The sequence below is a fragment of the Peromyscus maniculatus genome, chromosome 4 (genome assembly GCF_049852395.1).
Source record: "Peromyscus maniculatus bairdii isolate BWxNUB_F1_BW_parent chromosome 4, HU_Pman_BW_mat_3.1, whole genome shotgun sequence".
NCBI classification, from domain to species: Eukaryota; Metazoa; Chordata; class Mammalia; order Rodentia; family Cricetidae; genus Peromyscus; species Peromyscus maniculatus.
Genome location: NC_134855.1, coordinates 119,411,091 through 119,431,038, shown reverse-complemented (window position 1 = coordinate 119,431,038; position 19,948 = coordinate 119,411,091). Strand labels below are relative to the sequence as shown.

The window sequence follows — 19,948 nt, the reverse complement described above, 5'->3', positions numbered from 1 at the left end:
CTACACAGAGAAACCCTGTCTCAAAAACCAAAAAAAAAAAAAAAAAAAAAAAAAAAAAGATAGGACTTTAAACGCACACTTAAAACTATCCTTATATTAGGCTGTGCTTGTAACTCAGTACTCCTGAGGAAGAAGAAAGAATGCTGGGAATTGGGAATGCAAAGTTAAGTTCTAGGCTAGCCTGGGCTACATGATGATATCTTGTTTCAACCAACAAAAACATTCAGACACAGTAGTACAAAACTTTAATGCCAGCACTCAGGAAGCAGAGACAGGAGGATCTCTATAGGTTCAAAGGCCAGCCTGCATACACGTTAAGTCTCAAACTATCTAATGTTATGTACTGAATCCCTGTCTCAAGAAAGAAAGAAAGAAAGAGAAGGAAGGAAGGAGGGAGGGAGGGAGGGAGGGAGGGAGGGAGGGGAGGAAGGGAGGGAAGGAAGGAAGGATCTGTTCAAAACAAACCACCTTCACTGCATAGAACTAAGATAACATGAGAATTGTAGAAGGTAAGTGAATAAACTAAGGGATAGTTGAACTATACATATTATGAGCTATGAATAGCTAGAATTTTCTGTCTATATAATATCTAGAAAATGATAGAAATCCTTAGAAAGTTATTCTAGACAACAACAAACTAAATGAGAAGATTAAGAGGCTATACTTAAAACCTGAGAAAATGCTAATGAAATGAAAATAATAATAATCTCTGAACATGTATGGTTAAATGGTATTCCTAAAGAGATGCTTTCTGCTCTGCTTACATTTAGGAAATGGTAAACAATGCAGATTTACTGGAGATACCTCTGTCCTAGATGTGGAGTGCACATGTAATGACTTATGCTAACCTACTATTATCTTGTTCCACCCTGGCCACTGAAACGAGGAAAGCCAAATTAAAGACTAGACCTGTTCTTTTAAACCTGGGGCAAGAGAAAGCTGAACCTGATCACAAAGAAGAAAACCTATCTGGTTTTCCAGGAAACCTGCCAACTCCTTCTCCATCCCAGGACCTGTATTTGCTGTGGGTAGCCAGGCTGGGGTTGATTTAAACGGGAATGAATTCATCTAGGACGACTCAGAGAAGAGGAGAGAGGCTTCTGCTAAGTAGCTAGGGGCTGTTTAAGATGCAGAGAGATCACTGGGCCATGTCTGCCAGCCTGGGATCCCAGGTGCATTCACCTGCAGGGGGCTGGATGGGAGAAACAAGATTAAGTAAGCACCGTGGAAGTCTGGAATCTGACTGCTAACAATTGCACTTGGGAGAGATTTTGAGTACCTCTAGGAAAGGAAGAAAATGGAGGGGGCAGGGGCAGGTGGAACTTAAAAAATATTTTCTATTTGTGTCACTTGACTTTTTAAAAATTGTGCTTCTTCATTCAGTGAATTCCCTACCCCTTTGTGGTTTAATTTAAGGTCAGTGCTTGTTTGTGTTGTTCCCCCTGATTTCCTGGAAGACAGACAAATAATCTAAAGAATGTGAGTGCCTGCTTTGAATTAAACCCACTGAGTCAAATTACTGAGTGCAAAGACGGCGGTTAGGAACACACAGATTTGCACGGGATGGAGTAGAAAGACCCTGCTCCCGGGTTGCTTGGAAGGAGGTGAGGATAAATTGCTTGCTTATTTAACTGCCTTTGAAAACAACAGATAGATTGATTTTGGTAACTCGATGTGGTCGTGAGAGGTTGAACAATTGGAGTCATTTCCATAATCAGAGCTTGCCACTGCTGAAATTAGAGAGAAAAGTAAAGGGATAAATGAAGGGAAAGTGTGTGTGGCGGGAAGCATTATTCAATCGTGAGCTATCCCAAATGGTTCAAAACGTAGCTTATATTACACTCCAGCGAATTTACAACAACACAGAAGAAACTGGGCCACTCAATTTCACAGTTCTAGGGGAAAATGAGGCTCTTTCTGGAACTCTTACTTTCCCAGCAATGTGTTTGTGAGGCATTCCAGATGCACAAGCCTTGAAAGGTGACAGTATCCATCTATTTGTGAGAATGAACACACAGAGAGAGCGAGAGTTTTCACATCCCTGCCTCCCTAAAAAGTAAACGCCACAAACCGCAAATGAATCCACTTAATCCAATTTGGGAGGATTCCTCAGGAAGAAAGGCCTTCACAGTCAGCATCAAAGCATCCCATCTAATTCTTCTTCCCTGGAGTCTCTATGAGTGTGGGGGATGTTGGCGCAGTGTTTGATGAAAGGGAAATAAAGCTACAGACAAAGCTACAGACAGTTCTGTGGACCAAGACACCCAGCAGATATTTGAATATGTGGGCAATACAAGGCTGAAGCAGGTCAATGATACATTGTGAGTTTAAATTAAAATAGAGAAAGAGCTTGACAAATTGGAAGCATGATCTAGATCTAGCAGAATGACTTTTACTGAAAATAAATGTCAGGACTTGAGCTAGGTTTTATAAGTGGGTAAGTTTAGGCTAGAGGAAACACTGTTTGGCAGGAGCTGGTACAGGACTGTGTTTGTCATTTTTTAATCAATTCCAGAAAAGTAACAAAACAAAAATGTCACATACAGATGTAGTGCCATGGATTGCAGAGTGAGTTTAGAGACCTGGTAACTAAATGAAGGGGGATCATACTTCTACCCTATTGTAGCTGAAGCAGACTCCATTCCATAGGGATAGTTACATCCCTTCTATATAAGTATAAGAGGAGTCCTGAGGAACAACTGTTATTTATTTGTTGGCATTATTTATTGGGCACGAGAAAACATGAGATACAACGGAATCCACTATAACAGTTTGATTAGGGAAGGGAAAGGGAGAACGTGTAGACATGCCTACCAAAAATGAAAGTGTGGAGAGAAAATAAAAGTGTGGAGAGACAGTGGGGAGTGGGTGGAGCCTGCTTTTATAGGTCACCTCTTGAATGAATACATGGGCTTACCTAGTATGTGCATAGATTACATGATCACCCTGTGCACTGTGCATGGATTACATAGGATGCCAGGCCCTGGAGTGACTAAGCATTTTGCCTGGACAGCACATGCATGGTCATATGGCTAGGAAGTGGCAAGGAATCATAACACCAATGCCAATCCTTCCTCAAGCTTAGCTCGAATTCCCAGTCTTACTTTCCAAGCAACCTCAGAAGCCTTTTCTCTTCTGTAACTTGAACATCTTGGTGCCTTTTCGTGAGCCTTGCATCATACTTGCCTCTTCATAAAAACCCTGGAGACCTCAGGCTACCCTTTGGAACTCCACCCCTGACCTTGCTGCCAAATCCTTTCATAAACATCTTCATATTGCTTCCATCTTTCCCTTCCCACTCTATCATCTTCATCTCGCCAAAATCTCTCTTCTGCCCTCACTGCCACCCTTGGATGTCATGACTAAAAGACAAAGATCAGCTCTTCATTTGTCCACCACTGTCATTCAATATGCTCCATCATTCTGCACTGAATTCATTTATTCTCTTTGGTTTTTCAAGATCCAGCCCTACCCTACTCTTCTGCCACACACTATCTTTCTTGTTCCCTTTTGTTTGTTTTGGGCTTCTTTGGTTGTTGTTGTTTTTTTGCTTACCACTCTCTTTTTGTTTCAGTCTGTGTTTTGAAGGTTTCTTTTCCTCCGTTTATGCCGTTTTGATCTTCCTTAGGTGACCTGGTCCCGCCATCACACAAGGGAAGGGGAGGGAGCTCCCTGGAGGAGAATTAAAGACCAGCTGCCTGCTCTGTCACAGAGGCCTCTGCATTGCTTCAGAGGACATGCCCACCAAGGAGGCACTGACAAGGAACCAAAAGCACCAGAACTCCTTCCTGAAGACACACAATGGAACAATCAGCTGCCTACAAACAGCAGTGCTTTCAAAGAGTTAACAACACTGAAGACTTACAACAAAATTCCGCCATAAGGAAACATTTTGTGCATAAATACATGGAAGAATACAGACCCCCATGTCATACAAAAGCTAACCTCAGGCTCCATAAGGAGGGGTTCTGGAGAGAATCAAAGATACACAATGGAGGGTGGGGTCAAATGATCACCACACACACACACACACACACACACACACACACACACACACACACAAAACCAAAACCAGCTGGGCAGCGATGGAAGAAACAAACACACTGGGTAGCACATGTAAGGATTATGGCCCTCTTACACTGGGGTCCTCCATCTTAAAGAGGTATATAGTGGTCATCCCTTTCTTTTCTTTATAGCAATGCTACCATTTGCTTTTTAGTACCTTGGGTATGATATGAAATAATTACGTTTGGTAGACTCACCAAGACTCCACCCCTATCCCTACCCTCCTCCAATATTTATTTTCTTCCTTAGAAACAGAATTGTTACATCTTATGTGGGATCGTGGTAGTTTATGAAAAAGATGCTGTTCCATTCAGTATGGGCATGTATCTGCCTTTCAGAATGTAAAAAGCACCGGTGTGGTCTTTGTCTGTATCCTGATGTTTTAAAACACACAAGTTCAAAGAATCAAGGCAAACAACTCATGTCCCCCACTTTCTCTACAACTAGCATTTCAGCATCTTTGTTTTATGGCAGGTATATCATTTGTCCAGGTATAATATTCACTGGCCTACTTTTAATCTGTTTCAAAATTGTGAGCATGAGTACCATTCAGCCCTGGGATATTTCTAGAAACCACACCATGAAGAGATCTTTTCTGACTCTCAAACGAGTTAGAAGAGAGGCAGAAATCCAAGCAGCTTAGGTCACACTGATAACCACACCTCTCCAAGCTCGTGTTTACAAACTATGAATTTCTTGTCCTTGGCCCTCATTCCCACTCACCCACAGGGGCCCAGAGAGTTTCTGAGCTTTGGGGTCAGATAACACCTTCAATTTGATCAGCATTCAGCCTCCTCTGGCTATGGCCATTGAAACACTGATTGCTCAGTTCAGCTCCCCACTAGAAAGAAATCTGGAACTCAGTTCTATGGGAAGAGCAGCCATGCGCAAGGTGAATCTGCTTTCAGTTGCCTTTCTTCACTTTTTTTTGCTGGAAGGCAGAATGAAAACTGCAGGGTAAGGATCAGTTTCAGACAGAACACTTCCTCTTATATTTTTCACTCAGAATGCCGCTGTGGAAATAATTCTTTTAAAAGGCACATCCTATTCTTCCTGATTAATTTGAAGTAATTTAAGAATTCTCAAATACATGATTCCACTTCTTTCCCATCCTTCATGAAAAGGAGTGCGTACACATGAGACTTCTGTACCATACATCTGGAGACTGTCACACACCAGGGAATTTGCCCAGTCTCCCTCTGATGGACAGCAACTCTGAGGCTGCTCCTGCGCGTTTCATCAGGAACAATTGACAACACTCAGCCACCTTAATGTCACGGCTTGGAGGCTCCTAAAGCAATTGGTTTCGTAATTTATTTTGCGAACCGTGCCGCGGATATAAAACTTTGAAAAGTAAAGCTCAAGTTCCAATCTAGAGATCTGAAAAGAACATTTTCAATCTGGTGGTGCAGACTGCTCTCCATCGGGCCAGCTGCCAGCAGTTTACCCTTGGCACTGGGCGGCCTCACACAGTCGGGCACAGCCGCTCCTCTGGATGCCGAGGCAAGCCGAGCGCAGAGATTACCACATTATCTTCTCCCAACTGAAGCCAGAGTTCCATTTAACAAGCTGACAAGAGCACCAGGACTACAAAATAACAAGCAGAAACACGGTGTGGTATTTGTCAAAGATAAAGGGCTGAGCTTCAGCTTAATGCTTCTCAGAGGTTTGGGAAGACATTCAAATCATCTGCCCCACATGTTCTCAGTGCCTTGAACTTTTTCCCACATTGCCCTTATTTGGGGTTTCCATTTTGATACAGGACGCTTCCTTCATCCAGCAGCACTCCTTTGAAGAAACTAGAAATGTCCTTAAGAGTTTTTGCTGATTTTCCCAACATGTTTTATGTTTCCATATGCATCTTACTTAAAAGACCATGGCTACATCCAATTCTAACTCATTGCTAAACTTTTCTGGAGCTAAATTGACTAATTTCATACAAACACACATTTTACATGCTGGAGGTTCACGCCATCTTATATAGCCTCTTTTCTTCATGGATTTAAAGAAAGCATTGAGAGAGTTTTATTTTTTTAAATGGAGTATCAGGGTTAGGGCTAGGAAAAAATATAGTGTTGAAATTATAATCCACCCCTGTGCACTGTATTGTTTTTATTACATGAAATGCTTTGTTTTAGAAATCAGCTATCCATTGGTATTTTGATTCAGTCTCCTGAGAGTTTGTCTATCACATTTACACACAAATTTTGATAAGAAAAAAAAATTCTTTGTTTTCTTCTGAGTGTGCAAACCCAGCAAATACAACATGAAATTTGGCAGATACTATGAGAATTAATTTTTAGATGAGTTCACCAGCTTACTCAACAAAATTTGAAGAGAAACCATATATTTTAAAACCCAAATATTATCTAGGTTTAGGGAAGCATACACTCTCTTTCTTTGATCTAAACTACTATGAAATAATACTACACATTATTTATCTGAACTTCTTTCAGTATTGCAATGTATGCATGGGTCTGAGGTTGCTCTTTCATGACCTGGGGATCACATTGCCCGAGATGACTGCACACAGGCAGTCTCATTCCTGCCCCTTCATTTCCCATGTCCTCAGCTCTCTCATGTAGATCTTTATCCAACTTGCTCACAGAGAGATCATTTTCTTTGGCTACCACACTGTGTAATTCTATCCTGTGTTTTGAATTTTGAAAACACTGGTCTAAATAAGCTTAAATGTATATTAGCACCACACTCAGAAGATTCTGGGGAAACTGCTTGACACAGACTGTGGGTGGTGTGCCCTACTATGGCTTAATAGAATCTTCAAGTCTAGATGAGGAATGAAATACTCCAACTGAGATGAGTTATAAAAACAAATTCCCCATGTGCTTCCACTGAATGGGAAACTGAGAACACAGCAGCTTTTACTATTTCAGTTACAAAGAGTGAAGGCTTTGGTGCCGAAGCAAAGATACCAAGAAAAACTGTGATTGAAGAATTTTCATTCAGAACATCTCTTATATGAGAAAAGCCATTGATTGCTTAGAATATAAGATATTGCAACCAGGTAAAAAGAAATTATTCAAGTACAAATTATAGCTGCCCAAGATACCCATCCAGAAAGCAAGCAGATTAACTCTTGGTCAGTGCCTAAAATTAGGACTAGATGCGACACAAACTGTATAGTACCCTATCAAGGTTCATATGATTCAGTTACATTCTTGGTATTCTAAATAAATATAAAGGAATTAGCAATAATACCCATGAATAAAAATAGTGATGGGGCAAGAAGAAAAGTACCCAAGGTAAATAGTTTTATATAAAAAAATAGAGAGTTTGAAAACTACTGAGACACAAAATATTGTCTACAGAGGATTGTTATTTCTTTAAGCTTTGTAATAAACATAGCAACTAGGTTGGTCTGAAGTAGGTAATGTTATCTCATTTGATTATTGACAGTCATTTACTAAATGACCATAGTGATTGTTGGTTCATAGACTAAGACATGAATACAGCTGGGAAAGAAGGGGTAGAAGAAAAAAATGACAGTGGGTTTACCTCATTTCTATCTTAGGTTCTGAGTGAATAACAGAGCATTTAAACTTATGGCCATATGCACTTGCATGCAAACACTAATACACACACACACACACACACACACACCTTTGCTCTTATAGCTATTACGCCTTCTTTGTATCTAGACTGAATTGAAGAAATACTTGGGTTTCTAACTTGTCAAGTGTTTCTGAATAGTTCACGCGTAAGAGCTAAGCACAGTCCCAAAGCATCTGGGGAACTGGAGTGTGTCTAAGATAGCTTTTTTAACACAGAAGCATATAGGTAGTCCCACTGTGAGATCATGACACATATCTCTTGTAAGTAACTGAATGTGACATTGAGGAAAGTAAAGATGAGCTTTAAACTCATTGGGAGCTTATCAATTCCATTTACTTAATCTTAATCTGTCCCACCCTTCACTTAGTACCAATCCTTGAAAACAACGTGGATTTTTATACCTTTGCTTTTCTTATAGGTAGATCATGCTACATAGATCCAGTCTCCTATTTCTTTGCTTTTTCAGCAGCCATAGTTTAACTTTAATCATATATTTTCTAAAGTTTATGCTTTGGAATTCAATTCTCCCGAGCAGTCTGCTCTCCTCTCTACTTACAATGCACTGAGAGAAAATGCTAGAAAGTCCCTGGAAGACTAGCTGGAATGTTCTAACAGGGAATTCAGTAAAGTTTCCTTAGTAATGACTTTGAAAGGCCATTTAGTTCTAAAATTATACCTTAAATTATCCCTTTGTATTGTCAAATTCCTTTATATAGTTAGAATCATTTGAATATTTAGACATAATTTAATAATTTGTAAGTGCACCTGCTATATGATTATCATTGAGTATTGAGTTTGCTATATTTAAAATATTTGAATTATATTGCTGGTTTGAAAATTATAGATAATTGGTCACTGAAGTGATAGAAATTATGGTATTCTAACAGGAGACAATGAGTCAAAGCCAAAGATAACAAAGGCCAGAAGTGCCTACCCACTTCCTCCTCAACACTGAAGGATGACTGGAGCAAGAATAATTACTGTATCTCCAGAAGCAAATATAAGGTACTTAGAAAGAAATAGAAGCACATGATCCCCTAATTCACCTTTTCATAGCACACTGAGGGTTAGCATCATCATCCAAGGTTCTCTGACAGACACAGCTGTTACTTCTTATTTGATATAGAATGAAGAAGTAAAGGTAGTGTACCAGGTAAGAACATGGGTTTTAGCATCAATGTACCAACAACATCTGAATCATATATCTGTCAGTGCCTGGCTATAATGTTGCAGAATATTTTTACCTCCCCTAGGATTCAGTTTCTCCATCTGCAAAATAAGCTAACAGTATCATAATGATATAGAGCTCAGAGATATAACCCATACAATTCACTTAGAATATCATTTTGCTCATAGTACACTTGAATAGAGGCCCAAGGCCCCTGCCACCTTTGAAACTGACAGACAATTCTTGATCAACAAGAGCATGGGTGACTCAGAGATTAGAGTTAAACTGTATACCCACACAAAAGTCAAAATACCACCTGAAAATGGAAAAGTGCTCCTGTAATGAGGTAATGTTTAGGTGTTAAAGTGACCCCCACTCCTGCTGAAGTGCTGAAAATTGAACCCAGTTCATGCTAGGCAACTACTGAGCTACAGCTTGGCCTTGAAGATGATTATGGATCTGAACTTTAAAACCCACATTGAACTGACTGAAGGATACATTCCTACAGGCAGCCAGCACACATTGCACATTCTGATTTATGAGGTCATAAACAGCATGGTGGTCAGGAAGAAGAGAGGGGCAGGAAGGAGGCAGGGCAGGAGACAGCTGTCAAAGACACAGCCTCATTACAATGTCTTCCTACCAGATGAGCAAGAGCTCACTAATGAATCCACCCGATGAATTTAGGGTCCTTATGATCAGGCCATCTCTTGGTGATTGACAATGACAAGTACAGATGACTAAGTCTTAAATACTGGGGTCTTTGGGGGAATCCTTCAAACACAAATCAAAACAGGTGGTTTATACTGAATTTTTATCCTAGTCTCCCTCCCCAAAGACTTCTTAAATGCAGGGTCTGGAACACTGTCAATTTATTCTCTACAGAATCCCTCAAATACTCATAAATTAGATAATTAAATTGTGGCCTATCACAAAAGAAAGGAGGGTTAAGAGGTTGAAAAGGTGCTTCAGATCAAGGAAATATTTTTAAGTCCTGAGCAGACTTACTGAGAAAATAATAGAGTATTATTCCCTGAAGACAGGGAAACACAGTGCTCTTCAGTCAATGCAAATCCTGTTGCTGGATTCAAAAAATCATGAGTGGATGGTGTTTGGTTCTATTACTTACTATTCTCAACAAAAATTAAACTTAGACTTGCTGAAACATTTTCTTCACCAAAGAGGGAAGCAAACTATTAGTGAATGCTGCATATAATCAGGACATTGTTCATGCTGACTTGAATAAATGTGTATTTAATTGGCTTCCTCACTATAATAAGGTAAAAAGGGATTCACCCCTCAATTACACCTTACGTGATGATATGTTGTTTTCTTTAAGCTCATTATTTCACCCCAGTTAATCCCTGCTTATTTGTCTATGATGATAGCCCACCTCACCCTCTTTATTTTTTTTAAAAATGCAGGTACCAGGTGAAAATTGAAATCATTATAAAACCCAAGAGTCTATTGTCCAAAAAAAAAATGAGGAAGAAAATACAATGTGGCAAGTGGAGGTGAGGAAAGAAAATAAGTTGAGAAACTTATTTAGGGCCAACTAGGTATTAAATACCACTACCAAAATCAGAAAATAAATGAACAAAATGTCCATGTGTGATGGTTATTTTTAATTGTCTATTTGATACACTTTGAATCACTTGAGAAGAGTTTCTATGAGGAATTGTCTAGATCAGGTCGGCCTATTGATATGTATGTAAAGGACTGCCTTGAATGATTTTTAGCTGAGTTGGGAATACACATCCACTGTGGGTGGTAGCATTCCCTAGGTTTGGGTCCAGACTATATAAGTGTAGAGAGGCAACTGAGCTTAAGTAAGCATGTATGCATTCATTCTCTCTCTGCTCTTGATCCAGGATGTAACTAGCTGCTTCAAGTTCCTGCCTTGAATCTTCACAATCATAGATTGTGGCCTGTAATTTTGAGCTAAAATAAATATTTCTACCCTAAGATGCTTTCTGTCTGGGTATCTTATCATAGAAAAAGCAATGAAACTAGGACATCATGATCAAACAAAACTATGAGTTTAGTTTCACTAAATAGCTTAAATGCTCCAAGGAAATTCCTGTAGTCATGTGACTGTCTATAAATAATTACAGAGAGTAATTCACAAATGTATGCAGAAATATATATGAATATATATATATTTTTCATTGTACTTGAAATATAAAATTTGAACTTTGTAACATGGTACAGAAATACCTTAATTTTAGATCGTGTTTATCCTTCCTCCTTGCTTCTCTTTAACCACATAATTTATTTTACAGAGATAAAAATCAGTGAATAATACAATTATTTAAGATACATTGATGTTTCCTATTTATATATATGAGTCTAAAATGAGGTATTAGAATACAAGTAAAATTTAAAAGTAACTCATGCCTTAGCAATAAATGACTTTTTATAGCACTCCAATTTTGCTAGGACTACAAATCTCATAGTGATTATAATCATGAACTAGTGTTGCAGCCAGTACAAGAGCCTAGTCATAAGTGGTATGTTTGGTAGAGGCAGACATGGCATCAGAAGCTGTTTTAGTTAGGATTTGTATTGCTGTGAAGAGACACCATGACCAAAACAACTTTTACAAAGGGAAACATTTAATTTGGATGGCTTCAGAGGTTTAGTCCATCATGGCAGGACATGGTGATGTGCAGGCAGACACTGTGTTGGAGAAGGAGCTGAAAGTCCTACATCTTGATCCACAGGCAACAGGAAGTGAACAGAGACACTGAGTATGGCTTGAGCATATATGAAACCACAAAGCCCATCCCCACAGTGACACGCTTCTTCCAACAAGGCCATACATACTCCAACAAACCATATCTCCTAATAGTACCACTCCCCATGAGCTTATGAGGGAGAGTTACATTCAAAGTATCACAGAAGCCTTCCATGAGTCCAGTGGGTATCTGTCTTGTTATTCACCAAATTGTCTTGTTATTCACCTAAATCCATACACCCTTCTGTCTGGGTATCCAAGTACACTATATTTTCCAGTTTTCCTTTGTAGTTCAGGATAACCCTGTTGTTATTTCCTGAAAAGAACATGTGAAGATAAAATCATCAAGGTTTGTCACATTTTCTTTAATGATTTTACTCATTTGTCAGAAGTATGTTGGTACCTAGGGTAATTAATTATATAAGTCATTTGTTGACAGTGACAAAGCCTCCATCACCTGCAGTCCTTTGTACCTCAACTCCTCTGGAATCAAGTCCCACCCACATTGCACCATTAAGAGGCTCAGCTAAGCTGCTACAAGGGAGGTTGTTGTTAACCTCATCTAATAGTAAGTACTCTAATACCCACAGATAACTCCAATAGACTAAATGTCTACAAGTTCATCAATCTTGTTCCTACTACCATCTACATACTTTTATAAATGGAAGAGAAAAATAGTAATCAAGTCATACTACTAATAAATTAAAAATAAATTTATAAATTAAAAATAAATTAAAAATTACTTAAATGAATTTTGTAGACAAATTTCTAAATGGTCTTATTAAATAAAAAGCACAGAGCCAAATATAGGGGTGAAAGCCTTAGAGATCAGGGAAATAGGGAAAGCCATCAGCCAACCTTATCTCATCAGCTCTGTAGCTTCCAAAAGTGAGTAACTTCCTGTCTTACCTGTGCCTTTATTGCCTTGTTGTTCTGCTCTCTCATTGGCTATCTCAGCCCAGCTACCTCACTTCTTGTTACTGCCTGTCTGTACAGACCTCCAGGTCTCTATGGTTGGTATTGGGATTAAAGGCATGTGTCACTACGCTTGGCTCTGTTCCCTGGTATGGCCTTGAACACACAGAGACCCTGTCTGCTAAGTGATAGGATTAAGGGCGTGTGCTACCACTGCATGACTTCTATGTTTACTTAAAATGGCTTGCTATTTCCTCTGATATCCAGGCAAACTTTATTAAAGCACAAATATCACCACAGAATTTTGGTAAGAATTCTATGCTACTATTATATAAATTCTTATTAGGAGTTGATAAGAACTCTATAGTTAGTTATGTGTATCATGTCAGCCCTTTCTTAGTCCTCAATGTGTTCATCTGCCATCTGATTCTATCTCCAAACAAACTGTATAGAAGCCTCCTAGGAGTCTCTTTGCCTGTAAGCTTCCTTTACTGTACAGGTTTCATCCAACAAACAACAAAAGTGACTACTCATCTTTCCCTTTTTTTATCACCTCTCTGCTGTTTCCTGGAGGGCACCTTCTACATATGCCATTCATGTTCCTTCTCTTCAGCCTTTGAACCTCCACTTCTGTACTCTATTGTGCTTCTGGCAACTGGCCAAAGGCCATTCCTTGAGTTCTTCCCAGCCTTTAAGGTTCATCGCTGTCTAACTGCTTTCAATCCCACCTTTCCCTTAGAGTTATTACTGAGCCCTTGAAGGCTGGAAGGTCCTAACGCTCCAGTCATTCTTGGCATGTCCCGGCCACCCTACCTCTTTTTTCTTAAATATTGAGTCTTAGGTCACCTGACCACAAGCTGACTTTCCCTTCTTTTCAGTCAAACCTACTCCTTTGACCTACACATCTTTGAAAATGAGTCACCTTTCATTATTATGTCCTAGGGAGAGGACATACTGGTTATCTGGAAGAAGAGAGGATAGGGAGGCTGTTTCAAAAGCATGGAACAAGATTTGTGCCATACTGTCTGTGTGTTCTTTTTTTTTTTTTTTTTTTTTTTTTTTTTTTTTTTTTTTTTTTTTTTTTTTTTTGTAGAGCAGGCTGGCCCCGAACACTCTCTGCTTCCCAAGTACTGGGATTAAGTTGTGTGTCACCACACCCAGCAGCTGCTTTGTGCATACACACACAAGTGAGGACCAGAAAGGTTGGCACCTGATCTGTCAGCTGCCTATTAATTCTGGCTTGCAAGCAATACTGAGAATAAATGAAAGGTGAAATAGTGATACTCTTTACTTAAAAATTTAACCCCAAATCAGGAAGTTAAAAAAAATAGAACATAAGACATTAGGAACCTGACTTGTAGCTACTCTGGGAAAATCTGACATAAAGTAATATGTTCCTGAAATTATTAAGTTGAAATTAAAAAAAAACTTTTATAAAATGTCTTTTAATATTTCAATTGACTATGAAAGTTCAGCACATTTATATGTTAATATTTGATTTATTGAAGTACATTCTAAAACCAGTTTTCAGGAACATATCTACTATTAGGTGTTTTAGAATAAGGTCATTATATGATTTTATACTGTATTGTTATCATGTAAATTTTAATTATTTCATTTTATTTCACATATTTATACCTGTGTATGAATGTATGTGCTAGAATATATGCAGAAGATAGAAGAGTGTGTTGGTGTGACAGGGCAAGATAGTGCAGAGTTTCCTTCATCTTGTATTCTTGCTGAGGCCATTTAAGGTTGAACTGGAGTTTGTTGTCTTTGATGGGAAGCTCTGTGGAAAATTACCCAATGCTCTTCTAGGAACCTGAGGTCACAATGCCCCAGAAAACTTATCTTAGCTTCTGTTAAATTATCTGTATGTGTAACCAACCTCCTGCTAACTGCTTACCTTGGCTTCTGTTAGACTGCTTGCTTCCACAAAACTTCCCCTTGTAGCTACTGAGTGAGATAACAGGTTATGGTTTGTGTCAAACAAAACAAAACAAACAAACAAACAACCTTACCCTAAATGTTTGGTGCTACACTTGGGTCCCCAATCCTAAATGAAATCCCAGCCAGATGGAATAAAGACTTTCAGTTGGCAATAAATTATATTTGAGTGTTCATCTCTGGTGGGTTTCCTGTAATTTCAGATCCCCAGAGCTGGAGATAAATGTATTCACAGGCCACTCAACTTTTTATGTGGGTGCTGTGATCTGAATTTGGGTTCTCATGAGTCTGTAGCACATGTTCAACTGCTCAACTATTTATTTCTCCAGGCTTCTACTGTGTAAATTCTTAGTAAGAACAAAAGTTTTGATGTATACATTATGAATGCATTTTCTGGTAAGACCATCTTAAAGGGACTTCTCTCTACTCAACCACAGTTAGAGGAAGTAATAAAGATCAAGCTGACAAGACATTTAATTCAATGAACCTAAAGAACCTTAGCTATTTAAGACAACCATTCCCAAGGCTCAGGGGAAATGATCCTATACATTCTACCTTGGTTACATGAAAGCTCTGGTTTTGGATGTATTTAACTATTCTAAAATATCATGTAATTGATTCTTCAAGAGTCTTAATGTGTGTGTGTGTGTGTGTGTGTGTGTGTGTGTGTGTGTGTGTGTGTGTGTTTTAAATTAGTAATTCATTGATCTCTTTATGACGTTTAAATTTTTGGGTCAGAAACTCATCTATTTAGATTAATTTCTAATATGTTCACTATTATATATTTTGAAAGTATCTTTAAAAATGACTAATATTTGAGCATAACCCATTGGTATTGTTAAATTTTCTCCAATGTCTTAGAATTCACTGTCTGATTTCAAAGTAAGTATTTAGGCTGGTTAAGGTGCTTCAAGCCTGTAATAATCCTGGTACTCAAGAGACTAAAGAAGTAGAATTGCCATGAGTCTGGGGTCAGCTTGAATTACATAGTAAGACTCTGTCTCAAGCAATATTTTTAAAAAGTCAAAAAAATTAAGTGATATAGTTTAATTCTGCTGAAATGTTCAAGCTGAAGGGCAATGACATGAATTTTGCTTGAACTAATTGAATGAAATATATAAACAACTCATTTGTATTTGTAAAGTACTATAGTATACTATCAATGGCTTTTAATTTATAAAGATTTTAATATTTTATATTTTTATTTGCTTTTTGTTGAGAGAGGGTCTCACTTTACAGCCAAGGCTGCCTGTAACTAACTGTGTGCCCCCAGTTGTCCTTAAATTCACACAAACTGCTTCTGCTCAGCCACCTGAATATTTAGGATAATGGGTAGGAGCCTTCACATCCAGCTCTGTAAAGGCTACTTTAAAAATCTTCAGACAATTGATTTAATGCCAAGTGGTATCTTATGTAAACTGAAGTAGCATTAGTCTGCCATAAGCAAAAATTTATATTTTTAAAATAAAAAACAATACCATTTCCATCAAAGACCTCAAGATGATAGCTACCTGTAATCGATTTACTTAGGTTTTCTTTTGACTATATCCATATGATCAGCAAGGTGTTTTCTTTTACTGTGTGAAAAACACCAGTGACTAAAGGCCCATCAAGAACACAGGAAGATGGTCATTAGTATTTCACAACAAGTAATGTTACTCTGAAAGATTCTGGAATGTATTAAATTTTTCTAGAACTAGTTCTGTTTGTCGTGGTTTTTGTTTCTGAACTAGGATCTCAGCAAGCACAGGCTGACAGTGAATTGGGTATCCTCCTGCCTTAGCTTGACTACCATACCCTTTTCTCATTGCAAAAAGCCAGTGACAGCATGGTAGGCTGTGAGGGAGGAGACCCATGCAAACTCCAAGTCTTAGAGAACACTAGTCTCTGATTTGCCACCTCCAAAGCTGCAAATAATACATTCTCTACTCCTTACCAACTGCCCATCCACAGCTTTCTGTTAAACCAGCCTGAGCAGAATAAAACGCTGTGGAGTCCAATTCCCACTTGGTTCTTCTGCCTTTCTGCCCATTCAGCGAGTGTTCTCTAATTCATGTGTCTATTCAAATTAGCCAGAGGCAATTTCTGTTTCTGCAAAGAAGGCTGACATGAATCACTAGCTAAAATTAACTGTATCAATTCCCTGGACTCAAATTAAGATTGAGCTCTATTTCCTATAAACTTTATAAAATTATCTTTATTCTTTACATATCTGATCTTTATTGAGGGACTATAAAATACATACATATATGCAGAATTATGTTCTTCATGTAACGTTGCTTAAGAGAACACATTATTACAAAAACTAATTGATTTTTTTAAATTTTCTTAAACAATCAACATTGACATTAGCATCAGAACTTGATAGAACTCCAATTATCTCCCTAAAATTCAACTTTCTTTGATGCCCCCTTGTGAAAGGAATGCAGTGCATCAGGAGTCTGGGATCAAAAGCTGTTTGCAAAGAGTCCAAGCACCTGCCTCACAGACTCATTTGTTTCATCTCTCTCTCTCTCTCTCTCTCTCTCTCTCTCTCTCTCTCTCTCTCTCTCTCTCTCTCTCTCACACACACACACACACACACACACACACACACACACACGCTAAAATAAACAAACAAGTAAATAAATAAATCCCACTGCCAGTTTTGTGCAATATTTTAAACAACTCGAGAAAGGTGTGCAAGCCTGAGGCTCTGTGGTCAGTCACCTGTGGCACTATCTAAGTGAGGAACTCGTTGTATTATTTGATGGCCTCAGACTCTTCAGAAGTAATTTATGCAGGGGTAGAAACAAAAAAAAAAATGCCTGTTGGTTGCCAGATTTTTATTACTAATTTTCACACACACACACAAAAATGATAGCTTTTTTTTCAAGGTGATTAAAAACATTGTTTATCCTGGACTAGAATATGGTAGGATTCATCATGTGGACTGGCATTTTGCCTGCAGCCATATGCCATCTGTCATTTTCTTTAATGAAGTTTGCATCAATTACAGGAGGCAGCAAATGCTGTGCAGCTAGTAGAATTGCTTTACTCAGGCCAATCAGCACCTGATGTTCCTTCTTCTATGGAAACCCACATACCCCAATTTGTGTATGAAAAACCTTCTAAAGTCTGCTTCTTCCAGCCATAGGAGAATCTAACAAAAAGCACAGTACTGAGAAAGTCAGAGTTCCTGAATTGGTGCAAAGAAAAGAGACCACGAGGAAGAACTCCATCCACCTTCCCGGACCTTCCCTAGGCCGCTCAGCATAGCATGATCAGAATTTTCAGGGGAGGGAAATAATTCTACCATTGTTTTACTTTTAAAAAATTAAACAGTGAAATTACTAATTTAGGACAAATAAATTCAAAAATAAATAGCTCCTTTTTAAAATTAATAGCAAATATGTTCTCCTGTCTAAACATTATTGGTCTAAGTTGACTTAACTCATTTCCATTTTTTGTGTTAAAGAGAAAGCCAAAAGGCAAATAGTGAGCTCAAAATTTTAATTTATTTGAAATGAACTAATATTTAAAAATATTTTAGAACATTTCTCCCTTTTCTTCCAAGGTTATTTCCCCACATCTCCTGACTTTCAGAGAATTCCTTTTAATTATAAAACATTTCAAGATAAAAGGAGCCAGGATAGAATGATAAGGTAAGCACTTCCCACATTCAACAAGACAGTAACACTTTTGTTTTGGATTTCTCTTTCTTAAAATGTCAACTAATTGATGTTGAAGGCTCTGGGAAAGTATCTACCATCTTCTCCCCCAGAGGCAAAGACTATTCAGAAGTCTGTATGCATCAGGCCCCACACATTCACATACTTTGGCTCAGCTCCATCTTTCCCTGTTCCTTGACTCACAAGAAAAATCTTCCTCCAATTTTCCTTTGCCTCTCCACTGTTATATAGATGCTTATTTTTACTGAACATAATTTTCATGAAATTTTCAGAGTGTTACAATAGTCAGAATATTTATAACAAATACCTAAAGTAAAAAAAAATTAAGGCAGATATTTTGGTTCATAGGTCAAGAGGTTTTATTCCACCATGGCAGGGAGGGCATGTCAAGGCAGGCATGCCAGGGAAGCATGGTGTTGTGTGCAGCATCAATCACGGCACACAAGATGCAGAGAGATAGCATGTTTGCACTGGCTGGCTTTCTCCTCTTCTAAAAACCCTTTTATTTTATCCATGGAGGATGCTGGCCTATGGAATCACACTATCTACATCAAGGGTAGTCTTCTTTATCAATAATCCTTCTGAAAATCCCTTCACAAGACTATGTAGATAAAATGATGATTAATTATTTGGTGTTTACTAAACAGACACTTGTCTCTGATTTTTTCATGTACTGCTTCTTTGCTGTCTTTCACTGTTATGACCTTTTTTCTGAGATGTTCTATGCTCTTAACAGCTCTATTGTATTTTCTGTTTCTGTTATGTTTGCATTTTCAAGTTCCATATGTCAGGCTATAGAATGTCTTTTTTTTTCTATACCTGTCTTTGTTCACTTAGCATCCTTAAGCTTATCCTTGTTGTAACCTGGTACTGTTATAGACAGGATATATGTTAGCACAGGGAATCCCAACACAACTGAGGCAAAGATATCTTGTCTCCTTTTTAATATAAACAAAAAAGCTGAAGGATAGAGACTTTAATTGTTCTCAAAGGACTACAGGGAGCCATGTGATAAGTTCAAGGAAAACTGAAAATATACCCTCATATATTCCAAGAATGCTCATGTATGTAGACACATGCCTTGACAAACTTTGACGTTTTGTGGGAGACACAAGTGATATTGCTCCCATCATAAGACAATGGAATTAAGTTATACTGTCTACCAGTAGAATGAACAAACATATTACTGTGTGTTCAAAGATTCTGACATTAATCCAGTTATTTAAAAAGATTACAAAGGTTTTTGGGTGTCAACATGTATATATCTTTAAAATGTCTTGTGAGATAAATAAGTTGATACAGATAATAGAAAGTTTCATTAACTTAAACTACCATAATTATATTATGCTTTTATGTTTTGCATACTATATATAAAACATATAAATACATTACAGAAAAAAATTAGACAACAATTTTGATAGAAGAGGCCTAAAGGATGGAGAAGAATGGGTTTCTGAATGGTTGTAAAGAGATAATTGCATAAGTTTCAAATGTACACATGAGATCAAACATTAGTATGGCAAACTACTAGTATGAATTCCCCCTTGGTGAAGAGATCATGGGTAGCTATGATGCTATTCACAATGTGACTATAGTATTTTCAAATCCAATAATAATAATCATATGAAATATTAACTCTATGCTGAATGCAATTTTTAAACACATTAACAGGAAAATTTTCAATATTTGACCAAAATAAAAACATTTCTCTTCATATGAAAGTATAAGTGGGTGTGAATTAAAATTGCCTGAAATGTTTAATGTTTGAATAACATGGAAGCAAAATCACAATCAACAAACTTTGAAACATATACAAAACTTGAGAACATTTGAAAAATGTGAAATAAAATGAAAATATACTTTCTACATAAG

General features: G+C 37.9%; 1 protein-coding gene and 1 long non-coding RNA gene across 5 annotated transcripts in view; both read right to left on the bottom strand.

The window, feature by feature from the left end:
* Positions 1–19,948, bottom strand: part of Macrod2 (mono-ADP ribosylhydrolase 2) — a 1,982,629-nt gene that overhangs the window by 1,129,859 nt on the left and 832,822 nt on the right. The window lies entirely within an intron of this gene.
* On the bottom strand, positions 5,366–12,176 carry LOC143273005 (uncharacterized). The gene is made up of 2 exons (XR_013050800.1): positions 9,104–12,176; positions 5,366–5,652 (listed from the first exon to the last, which is right to left on the bottom strand). It is a non-coding gene; the product is annotated as an uncharacterized LOC143273005 (long non-coding RNA).